Source organism: Bombina bombina, chromosome 2 (genome assembly GCF_027579735.1).
Source record: "Bombina bombina isolate aBomBom1 chromosome 2, aBomBom1.pri, whole genome shotgun sequence".
Taxonomy (NCBI): domain Eukaryota; kingdom Metazoa; phylum Chordata; class Amphibia; order Anura; family Bombinatoridae; genus Bombina; species Bombina bombina.
Window position 1 is genome coordinate 1,419,355,372 of NC_069500.1, and position 15,654 is coordinate 1,419,371,025.

The 15,654-nt window shown below is 39.8% G+C and overlaps 1 protein-coding gene across 1 annotated transcript in view; it reads right to left on the bottom strand.

The window, feature by feature from the left end:
• LOC128648333 (probable N-acetyltransferase CML1) overlaps nucleotides 1–15,409 on the bottom strand; it is a 62,067-nt gene extending 46,658 nt beyond the window's left edge. Inside the window, exon 1 of the mRNA XM_053700938.1 lies at nucleotides 15,294–15,409. The gene's annotated coding sequence lies outside the window, so the exon portion shown is untranslated. The remainder of the gene's footprint in view (nucleotides 1–15,293) is intronic.
• Between the last annotated feature and the right edge of the window lie 245 nt (nucleotides 15,410–15,654).

Genomic DNA, 15,654 nt, shown 5'->3' on the forward strand with positions numbered 1-15,654 from the left:
AAGGATGCAGACTTCTTCCTGTACCACTGCTTGAAGAAGGTGTCTTCCAGAAACTGGCAGTAGGACTGGGAGTTGAGCTTGACTCCATCCTCAACCCGAAAAGGCCCCACAAGCTCATCTTTGATGATACCAGCCCAAACCAGTACTCCACCTCCACCTTGCTGGCGTCTGAGTCGGACTGGAGCTCTCTGCCCTTTACCAATCCAGCCACGGGCCCATCCATCTGGCCCATCAAGACTCACTCTCATTTCATCAGTCCATAAAACCTTAGAAAAATCAGTCTTGAGATATTTCTTGGCCCAGTCTTGATGTTTCAGCTTTTGTGTCTTGTTCAGTGGTGGTCGTCTTTCAGCCTTTCTTACCTTGGCCATGTCTCTGAGTATTGCACACCTTGTGCTTTTGGGCACTCCAGTGATGTTGCAGCTCTGAAATATGGCCAAACTGGTGGAAAGTGGCATCTTGGCAGCTGCACGCTTGACTTTTCTCAGTTCATGGGCAGTTATTTTGCGCCTTGGTTTTTCCACACGCTTCTTGCGACCCTGTTGACTATTTTGAATGAAACGCTTGATTGTTCGATGATCACGCTTCAGAAGCTTTGCAATTTTAAGAGTGCTGCATCCCTCTGCAAGATATCTCACTATTTTTGAGTTTTCTGAGCCTGTCAAGTCCTTCTTTTGACCCATTTTGCCAAAGGAAAGGAAGTTGCCTAATAATTATGCACACCTGATATAGGGTGTTGATGTCATTAGACCACACCCCTTCTCATTACAGAGATGCACATCACCTAATATGCTTAATTGGTAGTAGGCTTTCAAGCCTATACAGCTTGGAGTAAGACAACATGCATAAAGAGGATGATGTGGTCAAAATACTAATTTGCCTAATAATTCTGCACTCCCTGTACAATTACCTACAATTAAACCTAACACTACACTATCAATAAATTAATTAAATACAACTCCTACAAATAAATACAATTAAATAAACTAACTAAAGTACAAAAAATAAAAAAGAACTAAGTTACAAAAAATAAAAAAATATTTACAAACATTAGAAAAAAATTACAACAATTTTAAACTAATTACACCTACTCTAAGCCCCCTAATAAAATAACAAAGACCCCCAAAATAAAAAAATGCCCTACCCTATTCTAAATTTTAAAAGTTCAAAGCTCTTTTACCTTACCAGCCCTGAACAGGGCCCTTTGCGGGGCATGCCCCAAAGATATTCAGCTCTTTTGCCTGTAGAAAAACACATACAATACCCCCCCAACAATACAACCCACCACCCACATACCCCTAATCTAACCCAAACCCCCCTTAAATAAACCTAACACTAAGCCCCTGAAGATCTTTCTACCTTATCTTCACCATACCAGGTTCACCGATCGATCCAGAAGAGCTCCTCCGATGTCCTGATCCAAGCCCAAGCGGGGGGCTGAAGAGGTCCTTGATCCGGCTGAAGTCTTCATCCAAGCGGGAGCTGAAGAGGTCCATGATCCGGCTGAAGTCTTCTATCAACGGCATCTTCAATCTTCTTTCTTCAGGATCCGTGTTCATCCCGCTGACGCGGAACATCCATCTTCACCGACGACTTCCTGACGAATGACGGTTCCTTTAAGGGACGTCATCCAAGATGGCATCCCTCGAATTCCAATTGGCTGATAGGATTCTATCAGCCAATCGGAATTAAGGTAGGAATATTCTGATTGGCTGATGGAATCAGCCAATCAGAATCAAGTTCAATCCGATTGGCCGATCCGATCAGCCAATCAGATTGAGCTCGCATTCTATTGGCTGTTCCGATCAGCCAATAGAATGCGAGCTCAATCTGATTGGCTGATCGGATCAGCCAATTGGATTGAACTTGATTCTGATTGGCTGATTCCATCAGCCAATCAGAATATTCCTACCTTAATTCCGATTGGCTGGATAGAATCCTATCAGCCAATCGGAATTTGAGGGACGCCATCTCTGATGACGTCCCTTAAAGGAACCGTCATTCGTCGGGAAGTCGTCGGTGAAGATGGATGTTCCGCGTCGGCGGGATGAACACCGATCCTGAAGAAAGAAGATTGAAGATGCCGTTGATAGAAGACTTCAGCCGGATCATGGACCTCTTCAGCTCCCGCTTGGATGAAGACTTCAGCCGGATCATGGACCTCTTCAGCTCCCGCTTGGATGAAGACTTCAGCCGGATCATGGACCTCTTCAGCCCCCGCTTGGGCTTGGATCAAGACATTGGAGGAGCTCTTCTGGATCGATCGGTGAACCTGGTATGGTGAACATAAGGTAGGAAGATCTTCAGGGGCTTAGTGTTAGGTTTATTTAAGGGGCTTTTGGGTTAGATTAGGGGTATGTGGGTGGTGGGTTGTAATGTTGGGGGGGGTATTGTATGTGTTTTTTTTACAGGGAAAAGAGCTGAATTCTTTGGAGCATGCCCCGCAAAGGGCCCTGTTCAGGGCTGGTAAGGTAAAAGAGCTTTGAACTTTTGTAATTTAGAATAGGGTAGGGCATTTTTTTATTTTGGGGGTCTTTGTTATTTTATTAGGGGGCTTAGAGTAGGTGTAATTAGTTTAAAATTGTTGTAATATTTTTCTAATGTTTGTAAATATTTTTTTATTTTTTGTAACTTAGTTCTTTTTTATTTTTTCTACTTTAGTTAGTTTATATAATTGTATTTATTTGTAGGTATTGTATTTAATTAATTTATTGATAGTGTAGTGTTAGGTTTAATTGTAACTTAGGTTAGGATTTATTTTACAGGTAATTTTGTAATTATTTTAACTATTTTAGCTATTAAATAGTTCTTAACTATTTAATAGCTATTGTACCTGGTTAAAATAAATACAAAGTTACCTGTAAAATAAATATAAATCCTAAAATAGCTATAATATAATTATAATTTATATTGTAGCTATATTAGGATTTATTTTACAGGTAAGTATTTAGCTTTAAATAGGAATAATTTATTTAATAAGAGTTAATTTATTTTGTTAGATTTAAATTATATTTAACTTAGGGGGGTGTTAGTGTTAGGGTTAGACATAGCTTTAGGGGTTAATCCATTTATTAGAATAGCGGCGAGATTCAGTCGGCAGATTAGGGGTTAATAATTGAAGTTAGGTGTCGGCGATGTTAGGGAGGGCAGATTAGGGGTTAATACTATTTATTATAGGGTTATTGAGGCGGGAGTGAGGCGGATTAGGGGTTAATAACTTTATTATAGTAGCGGTGAGATCTGCTCGGCAGGTTAGGGGTTAATAAGTGTAGGTAGCTGGCGGCGACGTTGTGGGGGGCAGGTTAGGGGTTAATAAATATAATATAGGGGTCGGCGGTGTTAGGGGCAGCAGATTAGGGTACATAAGTATAACGTAGGTGGCGGTCGGCAGATTAGGGGTTAAAAAATTTAATCGAGTGGCGGCGATGTGAGGGGACCTCGGTTTAGGGGTACATAGGTAGTTTATGGGTGTTAGTGTACTTTAGAGCACAGTAGTTAAGAGCTTTATAAACGGGCGTTAGCCCAGAATTCTCTTAACTACTGACTTTTTTCTGCGTCTGGAGTTTTGTCGTTAGATTTCTAACGCTCACTTCAGACACGACTCTAAATACCGGAGTTAGAAAGATCCCATTGAAAAGATAGGATACGCAATTGATGTAAGGGGATCTGCGGTATGGAAAAGTCGCGGCTGGAAAGTGAGCGTTAGACCCTTTCCTGACTGACTCCAAATACCGGCTGTAGCCTAAAACCAGCGGTAGGAGCCTCTAACGCTGGTTTTCACGGCTACCGCCAAACTCTAAATCTAGGCCACAATGTTGAGATGCATAGATTTTTTTTTTATTAGAGGGGCTGGCATTTGTGAACATTGGTGGGACTGGGGAAGTTGTAGACACACAATTTTTTTGCCCCTTGAGCCAGTGCTGCAATTTCAACAAATAGTTTTCCCGGCTGCTTTTGCTTGTTTGTACTTTGCTTCTCCCCTTCCCAATTTCGCTATGAATGTTGTGGGCATGCCATGGGGCTTGCAAAGTTGCGCTGCTAGCCTAAACCTGCCTGCCTATCTGTGCTCACTGCTCAGTGACATGTGGAGCAGTGGAGTCACTCACTGCTGTGCTGTCTCTCTAAACGGGAACTGGCAAATCATGAGGGGATGCCTGGCACCTGACCGCATGACTGTTTGACACTGTCTTTAAAGTGAAGGAGCCACGTATGATGCCCACCAGACCATTACGGTTACGGTACACTAAGTGCACACTGAACAGGTAGGAGGGCGGGCGGGTGTCTGTGGGTGGGCAGAGTGCAGAGGTGATTGGCCATAAGAAGCGGTAGACACGCGGCCCGGGGCTGTGCACTGACAGGCTTGGAACAGAGTCAGAGAGCAGAATTTTCATAGTTTGCGCCTAAACCTTTTCTTCAGTGATTTATTTTTAGAGTGCTCTGTTTATCTTTCATTTGATGCTCTGCTGAGCCAGGGAGCAGCTCTAGGCATGCGCTTTATAATTAATGCAGTGCAGTTTACATATTTTGTATGTGTGTGTCTGAGTTTTTGTGTGTGTGTGTGTGTATGTGTGTCTGAGTGTGTGTGTGTGTGTGTCAGAGTATTTGTGTGTGTGTGTCTCAGTGTTTTTGTGTGTGTTTTTTTGTGTGTGTGTCTGAGTGTGTTTCCGAGTGTTTGTGTGTGCATCTGAGTATGTTTTTAAGTGTGTCTGAGTGTTTGTATGTGTGTGTGCCTGTGTTTTTGTGTGTGTCTGCTTTCTGGGGGGGGGGTGACACCATAACTTACCGCACCGGGTGACACCAACCCTAGTGACGCCACTGCTAAATAGTTCACTTGTTCCAAATTATATTCTCCTGTAAACTTAAGGTTCATTTCATTATTGTCACAGTATGATAGAAATTCACTAAAGATATTTTCATTAAAAGGAATATTGAATATGAAAAGCAGATCATCTATATAGCGTACATAAAGTGCTATTTTGTCACTCCAAACATTGCTAGGTGTATATAGATATAATTGTTCCCACCATGCTACGTAGATATTGGCAAACGAGGGGGCAAATTTTGCCCCCATCGCCGTACCACAAGTTTGAATAAAATATTTATTATCGAACAAAAAATAGTTGTGTGACAATAAGAACTTTAACACCTCACAGATATAATCTATTTCTGCAGGAGTATAGAGTGAGTCTCTCTGCATGAAATACTTTACAGCTTTGATACCCTGACCCTGAGGAATGGAGGTGTAAAGGGAAGCTATATCTATAACACCCCATGAAATATTTGAATGCCATTGTATATCCTCCAATGTTAATAGGAGGTGCGAGGTGTCCTGCAGGTAGCTCAACTGTGACATTGCAATTGGTTGTAAAATGGAATCCAGCCATTCTGATAAAGGCTCAAATAATGAGCCGATTCCTGCCACAATTGGTCTACCTGGAGGACACCTCGCATCTTTGTGGATCTTAGGTACGTGATGGAATATGGGACAAATAGGGTTATCTGGTACTAATACAGTGACATCTCCTTCATCAAAGATACCCAACAATATACCATCTTTAACTAGTTTTTCTAATTCTTTCTTAAAGATTAGTGTTGGATTCCTATCTAGTTTTTGATATGTCCTATCATTCAGAAGTTGTCTATAAGCTTCATCAAAATAATTTTGCTTATTCATAATAACTATGCTGCCTCCCTTATCTGAATTGCTTATGACAATATTATTATTATCCTGCAAGGATTTAATAGCTCTATGCTCATTAGCAGTCAGATTACGGGAGGCAGCATTAGCTACAATACCATCCTCTAAAACAAGAATATCCATTTGCACAGCCTTTTGAAATGCATTAATGAATGGTCCCCTGTAGTTAGTAGGATAAAAGTTAGAATGATGTTTTTTTGGTTTAGGAAAAATGGATGATTGATATTGTTGATTATCATCACTATACAAGTTAACCAAAGTGGTAAGTGTGCATGCTTCTTCAAAATCAATGTGCTTTTTTTATTAAATCTCTGAGGGTGTGCCACACTACTTGGAGTCATAGCTTCACTTTGTTTATTAAGTGCAAAATACCTTTTCAAGGTTAACTTGCGCACGAATTTATTAATATCCAGTAGTGTGGAAAACCCTGAGAAATTTCTAGTTGGTGCAAATCCCAAACCTCTTAAAAGAACATTTCTTTCATTGTCACTAAGAATATAATCTGATATGTTAACAATATTAAGTCCTTGTGTGTCATAGCTATCAGTAGATAGAACCTCATTAGGACTATAATCTGGAATCAATGTCCCTTCTTTTTCTTGCTCTTTTCTTCTCCTTTTGTTTTTCCACCGTCTCCTTCTTCTTTGTTTTTTTTATATCTTTGAGGATTTCTTCTTGTCTATGGTTTGGTCATCTGCGGTTCCTCGTCTGCATCCTCCATTAAAGATTCCTGTAAAAAAGAGGAAGAGAGGGATGGGGAGACAGAAGGAGCTGGTAGAAACACTGGTACTCCTGTCACTTGCTTCTGAGTCTGTGGATTCTCCCTCATCGGTACTGAACACCACTTTCTTATTCTCTTTCTTTTTTAATATGGATTTCGGTTGTCCCCCATCCTGTTGTATCACATTCTGATTTTTATTTCCAGAATTTTTATTGCCCTTTTGATTGGCATTTGTATATCTTCTGTGTAAATTTTGTCTGCGTACGGCTGCCCAGTTATATACATGATCTTGTTCATAGTCCTCTTTATCACGCAGGAACTTTTTGCCTTTTCTTGCAGCCTGCTCTTCATCAAATTTATCTAGGGACTCATCCATTTTGTTTTTGTATGTGATAAATTTTGTATTTTTTTCATAATTTTTCAGACCCTCTTTAGCTGATTTTAAAGTGTCAGCCGGTTTCATACGTTTCTTTTCTTTAACCCTTATAAGGATGTCTATTAGCTTTAGGGAGCACTCAGTGAGTGCCATATTCCAATCCTCTAGATCCTGTTGGTCATCAAATTCAAATGAGGGGTACTTTTTTATTCGTAGGCCTCTAGGAATACGTTTACAATCCCTGTATTTCTGAAAAGCTATGAAATCCCACATGAGTCTTAAATCTGTGCATAACATATGTTCCAAATTTTTAAAAGATTTTTTAATGTCCTGCTGATCTTTTTGTTCCATCTCCAACTCTTTAGCAAAGATTTTATCAAAAAATAACTGTCATGTTTTTATATCAAAAACTGCATGCTGATATCGAATATTCCATGAAGTTTGCTCTGTTTCATCATTTTCTATTTCATCATTAGGAAGGTCAATCTGTGCTTGATTACTAGCTTCAGTGTTTACACCTGCCATGTCTGCTATGTGAGCGGTTAGGATTTACAGGTGTCAGGTTATAGAATAACTTTTAAATATCTGGCGGGTACAGGTAGCCCTCAGTTTACGCCGGGGTTAGGTTCCAGAAGGAATGGTTGTAAATCGAAACCGTTGTAAATTGAAACCCAGTTTATAATGTAATTCAATGGGAAGTGAGGAGATAGGTTCCAGGCCCCTATCAAAATTGTCATAAGTAACATTAATACATTATTTTTAAAGCTTTGAAATGAAGACTTTAAATGCTAAACAGCATTATAAACCTAATAAAATAATCACACAACACAGAATATATAATTAAACTAAGTTAAATGAACAAAAACATTTGCTACACAGCATTATAAACCTAATACAATAATCACACAACACAGACTTCACTTGCATTTTTATGCAAACAGTTCTTTCTATGCATTCCAATCTGGACTGATTTATAGACAGGAAGATCTTGTTCCTTTGAAATCTTCTCGATAGCTCAGGTCTGGTTAAACTGATTAATTTCAGCTTGCTTGGCTTTGCGGCAACACATGCGGACAGCTCCACCTACTGGCTATTTTAATAAATGCACTGCTTCTCAATGCTTTCCAATAGCAGTCACATGACTGGAAAAAAAGGTTGTTATTCTGAAACGGTGTAAATTGAACCATTGTAAAACGAGGGCCACCTGTATTTAAATATCCCTATCAGCAGTATTATATATATATATATATATATATATATATATATATATATATATATATACACACACACAACGGCCTTAAAACATTATACCCAATGTAAAAAGTCCTCTTAGAACATTTGAAATATAGACTTTTGCAAAAACAATTTAAATAGTAAAAAAATTCTTACTTTTATTGTTCATAGTCCAATATGCATAGAGCCGTTAGTTCTTTGTAAGAATGCTGCTGGTATCCTGCTGTATTTGTCGGGTCAAGCGGTGTTGGAAGATCCAAAGTACAGTTGTGATATTGTCCGACTGAAATCTGATGAACCTGACTGCAGCTAGCTGAGGCCAAGCCTGAAGAGCATTGAATATCGCTCTCAGTTCCAGAATGTTTATCGGAAGGAGGGCTTCCTCCTGAGTCCACGAACACTGAGCCTTCAGGGAGTTCCAGACTGCGCCCCAGCCCAGAAGGCTGGCATCTGTCGTGACTATAGTCCACTCTGGCATGCGGAAACTCATTCCCCTGGACAGATGAACCTGAGAGAACCACCAGAGAAGAGAATCCCTGGTCTCTTGATCCAGATTTAGCAGAGGGGACAAATCTGTGTAATCCCCATTCCACTGATTGAGCATGCAAAGTTGCAGTGGTCTGAGATGTAGGCGGGCAAACGGAACTATGTCCATTGCCGCTACTATTAGGCCAATTACTTCCATACACTGAGCCACTGATGGCCGAGAAGTGGAATAAAGAGCACGGCAGGAAGTTAGAATCTTTGATAACCTGACCTCTGTCAGAAAAATGTTCATTTCTACTGAATCTATCAGTGTTCCTAGGAAGGAAACTCTTGTGAGAGGGGAGAGAGAACTCTTTTCCTCGTTCACCTTCCACCCGTGAGACCTCAGAAAGGCCAGAACAATGTCCGTATGGGACTTGGCGATTTGAAAAGTCGACGCCTGAATCAGAATGTTGTCTAGGTAAGGAGCCACCGCTATGCCCCGTGGCCTTAGAACCGCCAGTAGGGACCCTAGAACCTTCGTAAAGATTCTTGGTGCCGTGGCTAACCCGAAGGGAAGAGCCACAAACTGGTAATGCCTGTCTAATAAGGCGAACCTGAGGAACTGATGATGATCTCTGTGAATCGGAATGTGGAGATAAGCATCCTTTAAGTCCACGGTAGTCATATATTGACCCTCCTGGATCATAGGGAGGATGGTTCGGATAGTCTCCATCTTGAAGGATGGGACCCTGAGAAATTTAGGATCTTGAGATCCAAGATTGGTCTGAAAGTTCCCTCTTTTTTGGGAACTAGAAAGAGATTTGAATAGAAGCCCTGCCCCTGTTCCTCCCTTGGAACTGGGTGGATCACTCCCATAACCAGCAGGTCTTGAACACAATGTAAGAATGCCTCACTCTTTATCTGGTTTACAGATAATTGTGAGAGATGAAATCTCCCCTTTGGAGATGAAGCTTTGAAGTCCAGAAGATATCCCTGGGAAACAATCTCTAATGCCCAGGGATCCTGGACATCTCTTGCCCAAGCCTGAGCAAAGAGAGAGAGTCTGCCCCCCACTAGATCCGGTCCCGGATCGGGGGCTACTCCTTCATGCTGTCTTAGAGGCAGCCGCAGGTTTCTTGGCCTGCTTCCCCTTGTTCCAAGCCTGGTTAGGTCTCCAGACTGGTTTGGGCTGGGAGAAATTTCCCTCTTGTTTTCCATTAGAGGAAACTGAAGCTGTGCCACTCTTGAAGTTTCGAAAGGAACGAAAATTATTCTGTTTGGTCCTTAACTTATTGGACCTATCCTGAGGAAGGGCGTGACCTTTTCCTCCAGTAATATCAGAAATGATCTCCTTCAGACCGGGCCCAAATAGGGTCTGTCCCTTGAAGGGGATGTTAAGAAGCTTAGACTTTGAAGTAACGTCTGCTGACCAGGACTTAAGCCATAGCGCCCTACGCGCCAAAATGGCAAAACCTGAATTCTTAGCCGTTAGCTTGGCTAAATGAAAAATGGCGTCAGAAATAAAGGAGTTAGCTAACTTAAGAGCTTTAATACTGTCTAGAATATCGTCTAATGGGGTCTCCACCTGTAGAGCCTCCTCAAGAGACTCAAACCAAAAAGCCGCTGCAGCAGTAACTGGGGCAATGCATGCAAGAGGCTGGAGAATAAAACCTTGATGCATAAAAATTTTCTTAAGGAAAAAGCACAACTGTCCTCGACGGGGATAGTTGTATGCTTAGCTAGGGTGGAGACTGCTCCCTCCACCCTAGGAACCGTCTGCCACGAGTCCCGTATGGTGGCATCTATGGGAAACATCTTTTTAAAAGCAGGAGGGGGAAAGAACGGCACACCTGGTCTATCCCATTCCTTAGTAATAATTTCCAAAAACCTCTTAGGGACTGGAAAAACATCGGTGTAAACAGGTACTGCAAAGTATTTGTCCATTTTACACAATTTCTCTGGAACCACAATGGGGTCACAGTCATCCAGAGTCGCTAAAACCTCCTTAAGCAATAAGTGGAGGTGCTCAAGCTTAAATTTAAACGCTGTCATCTCAGAATCAGACTGAAGCAACGCCTTCCCTGAGTCTGAAAAGTCACCCACAGATAGAAGCTCACCTGCCTCGGCTTCTGAGCATTGTGAGGGTATATCGGACACAGGCAATAAAGCGTCAGAAAGCTCTGTATTAATTCTAGCCCCAGAGCTGTCTCGCTTTCCTTGTAGCCCTGGCAGTTTGGAGAATACCTCTGTGAGGGTAGCATTCATAACCGCCGCCATGTCCTGTAAGGTAAAAGAATTAGACGCACTAGATGTACTTGGCATCACTTGAGCGGGAGTTATAGGTTCTGACACATGGGGAGAGTTAGATGGCATAATCTCCCTCTTTTCAGTCAGAGAATCCCCTGGAGATAAATCTTTAAGCGCCATAATATGGTCTTTATAGTTTATAGAAATTTCAGTACATTTGGTACACATTCTAAGAGGGGGTTCCACAATGGCTTCCAAACATATTGAACAAGGAGTTTCCTTTATGTCAGACATGTTTAACAGACTAGTAATGAGACAAGCAAGCTTGGAAAACACTTTAATAAAGGTGAAACAGCAATTAAACAAAAACGTTACTGTGCCTTTAAGAGAAAAAAAACTAGCACTTAAACTGCAAAACAGTGAAAAAATACAGTAAAATCTTTGAAATTTTTACAGTGTGAATAAGGGACTAAAGCAGCATTGCACCCCCTTGCAAATGGATGATTAACCCCTTAGGCCCCAAACCGGATTGAAAAACGTTAAAAAACGTTAAAAATCAATTGAGCACCCTGCCACAACTCTGCTGAGGCTCCTACCTGCCCTTAAATACGATTTTGTGCAGAAATAAACCCCTTTGAAATTGTTCTCAGATGCCAGAGGACTCTTCTAGGGAAGCTGGATGTCTCATTCTGTATTAAAACTGCGCAGTTAGAGCGCTAAAATAGGCCCCTCCCACCATGTACTGGATGCCAGAGGGGCCTTAAGAAAGTACTCCTAGGAGTATCTGATTAGCCATGTGGAAACTAGGCCCCAAATAAAGAATTATCTCCCTCAGAGAAAAAACGTCCTATTTTATGAAATCATGTAAACGTTTTGTCACTAAGCAATATTAATATTAACATGAATATTACCCTGTTATGTAAGCATGATCCCAGTCGCTGTTAAATCACTGCATCAGGCTTACCTCAAATACACAAGGCTCTGTCAGCATTTTCTAGAACTTATTCATCTCTCTAGAAATAAAAATACTGAACATACCTCAAAGCAGGTAATCTGCAGACCGTTCCCCCAACTGAAGTTTTCCCATATTCATCAGTTATGTGTGAGAACAGCAATGGACCTCCAGGCAGAATTCTTCTTCTAATTTCTGCCTGAGAGAAAAACAGTACAACGCCGTTACCGTCTAAAAATAACAAACTCTTGATTGAAGGTAAAACTACACTAAGCCACCACATATCTCTTGATACTTCCTTTCTTGTTGAGAGTTGCAAGAGAATGACTGGGGGTGGCAGTTAGGGGAGAAGCTATATAGACAGCTCTGCTGTGGGTGTCCTCTTGCAACTTCCTGTTGGGAAGGAGAATATCCCACAAGTAATGGATGAACCCGTGGACTGGATACACCTTACAAGAGAAATATATATATAAAAAATGTGAGATGCTAAATAGAGTTTAAGCATTTTCCCTGTAGGCCTAAATGATAAATTGAAGTTCTTTTGTACAGTTATTAGTATATTGATACTTGTTGTCCTTTGTTGAAGGACAACAACTAGGGTCTTGAAAAGGAGTTGTGAGATTGTAGGAGCGTTTAGACATATTAGGCTATAGATAAATATGTCTTTAGCGCATGATTAGAAAGATATGTATTGAAACTTATGTGTCGTTTGTTGAAGGATAAAGAGCAAAAAAGAAAAATGCAAAAATAAGTAAAAAATATAAGTAAATTGTGAAGTGCTAAATAGAGTTTAAGCATATTAAGCTATAGATAAGTTTAGCAGGTTGTCCGGTTTGGTGAACGTTATGGTGAGTGAGTGGAAATGTAAAACCTAAATCATTGGAGTACATTGTGGCTGTTCCTTAAGGAATTATATGTGAATGGCTATGTTGTAGTACTCCAATAAGTGATATCTGTATATACATTTAAGTTTGTTTTGGAGAAAGGGCAATAAAATATGTTTGTATTAATCAGGTTGATTGACCTGCCCCTTTAAGAAAATAAGAAATAGCAGATATTGGCTGGCCAATTGGTTACCATCAGGTGCTTTATAAGGAGGAGGTCCTATGATTGAAAGGTATGCCCTGATGAGCCCATGAAAAATGTTACTGTGGAGGTGAAATGTGCGTTGGCACTTGTGTGTGTTTTATCATGGAGAAGAGTTGACTATACTTCATAATATTCTATGTGTGAACTACTCTCTTTTTTTTTTACTACTACAAACTCTCATTGGTTTGTAACAGTGTGAGCAACTCTGCATGAAGTTAACAAAGCGTATGCACTGCTGTGCTCTAAATGGTACATCTGTGGTAAGATTGCACAGTTTTGTGATTTGTAGGTCTAGAGGTGTTATCCTGCTGATTGGATGCACCTGTGGAGAGACCAGATGCACTGAGCTCAGCGTGTTGAATGCTGTAACTTTCCTTCTGTATGGCAATTTTGGAACAGAATGGACTGCATGACATAGAATGAATGGTACATCTATGGTAAGACCTATGCTATACCCTATGCATGCACGATAATACAATCCTTGATGTGGATTATTGTTTGTATAGCACGTTATTGGTACGTACATCTTGGTAAGAAAGCATACAAAGTACTAAGTGTGAGGCGTAGCTCACTACCTGTGTGAATATAAAGTGGAGTGGAACTGATAGCTTTCTATATAAAGTTTGGTACATCTGTGGTAAGATCACCTGTATACTCTGTATTTGCTCATTATGCAATTTGCTGCCTAAGGTACATCTTTTGGTAAGAACGGGTATATAATATCCTTTATGAAGATGTTTACATTTGCAAACAAAATACCCAGTGTGAGGCGTTGTTTATTATCTGTGTGAACACATGGTGCAGCAGAATGGCCTGCTTGGTACATCTATGGTAAGATCAGATATGTATCCCACATACGCCTAATGTTGCAATCATTTGCTTAAAGTATATCTTTTTGTTCAAACGGATACATTGTATTCAGTATGAAGATTGCTTTGTCTTGCTAACAGCACGGCCTGTCCAATCAGGTGATTTTTGGAGGCTGAACCCTCCCACTTCTACATTCACTATAGGGAGGAGGTGAATGAACTTTTGTTAGCATTGCATGAACTTTATATTTGCTTGCTTGCTCGTGTGTATGTTTCTCTGTCTTGTTTCTAACTGTATACATTTACTCTGTGATCACAGGTTATTATAAATTGGATTTATAGGAGGATATTTTCATCTGTATTATATCCTGCCGTTTGTTTAAGCAAGGCTATGTATGCCTGTGATTCTAGATACAATTCATTTGATGTTTTATTACCTGCACTCTGCTATATGTGACTGATATAGAATATACATATATAGATACATATTTATGCAGCGCTGTGGTGTTACTTTACCTCTGCATGTATAGGTGATATATTAGAGCTCTACCTGTTTTGGATTTTATAGCTATCCGATACAGGAAATGGTACTAATTGTGTGATTTAATTATACAGGCTTGTATTATATTGTTATGAGATGTAGTTCTGGTTTAATTTGTATACAGTGGTGTGGTTGCATGTTTTTGCGTTTTGCGTTTTTGAGATGGCAGGGCATGTTTGGGTAAACTTCTTTTGTAAATGTTATATGAGTTTAATAAATTGTTGAATTCACCTCATATGTGTGCTGTTTTTATTCCCTTTCTTTTTTAGAGGATTATTGTATTCTCTAATATTTCTCTCTCTTTTTTTAGTATGATATAATTTGTTAAGAGGGAGGCACCGTGAGGTTTATAAGTGGTGTATATACTACTCGCTCATTTCTTCTATAATATATATAATCGTGTGTATGTACATATTTATTTATTTATATATATATATATATATATATATATATATATATATATATATATATATATATATATATATATATATTATCCCCTACTTTTTGTCTCCTTTGACTTCTATAGGGGAATATGTGAACCCGCACGCAATAATTTCATTTTGGATTTGTGCGCTTGTTGGGTTACTACAAGAGCAAAAACAATTTACTTTCAACTCATAATATGAGCGCAATCCACTTACTTAATGCTCCGCTCATAATCTGGCACTATATGTTCCCTTTTATCTATTTTTCTTATGTTTTTAACTGAGTTTCAATAAATAAATGTTTTTCTATTGATAGATTACACTGTCACATACTGAAAGAAGAAAATCTATGTAACATAAATATTATCCCACACTCTGTATCAGCCCCATATTAGTTTATGTGCTGGTGCTCCAACAAGCAATCCTTTCTGTGTCCTAAGTTCACCTATACAAGTTATGTAAGGACAGCAACGCTACAGTAGTGTTCTACAGATAAGAGCCAAATAATAGTAACATATAAAGTAGGGAGAATGTGAGAGGAACTGTATAAAAATATCATAAAAAACAGAAACTGTTTTTACTCTAATATGCTAAAATGTATGAATAGGTTTGGGGTTAAACTCATTACTCATTTACTTATAAATAGATGGCCTAGTGTCCGTGCAGTCCGGTATAACATATTGCCATGGTCCCTTCTCTATGTGACGTTTACTTACAATGACACACTTCTTTACCTTTGCAGGTGACAGAGGTTGTTTGTACAAGGGGCCACGAGCGCTGGTCTTTAGCTTGTGTAGAATCACCAGTTTATATTTGTGCACAGCGGCTGAGCTATGGCTGATTTTTACAATGAGAGCTGCTTGCTGGAAGAAAAGGTACCGTAAACTGCCTAATATACACTCCAACTGTCTGCCAAAAAGTAAACGGGCTTCTTAAAGGTACAAAAAAACCAAAAACGTTTTTTTATGATTTGGATAGAAAATATAATTGCAACCAACTTTCCAATTTACTTCTATTATAAAATTTGCTTCATTCTCTTGTTATCCATTGCTGAAGGATTGCACTACTGGCAGCTAGCTGAACACATCTAGTTAG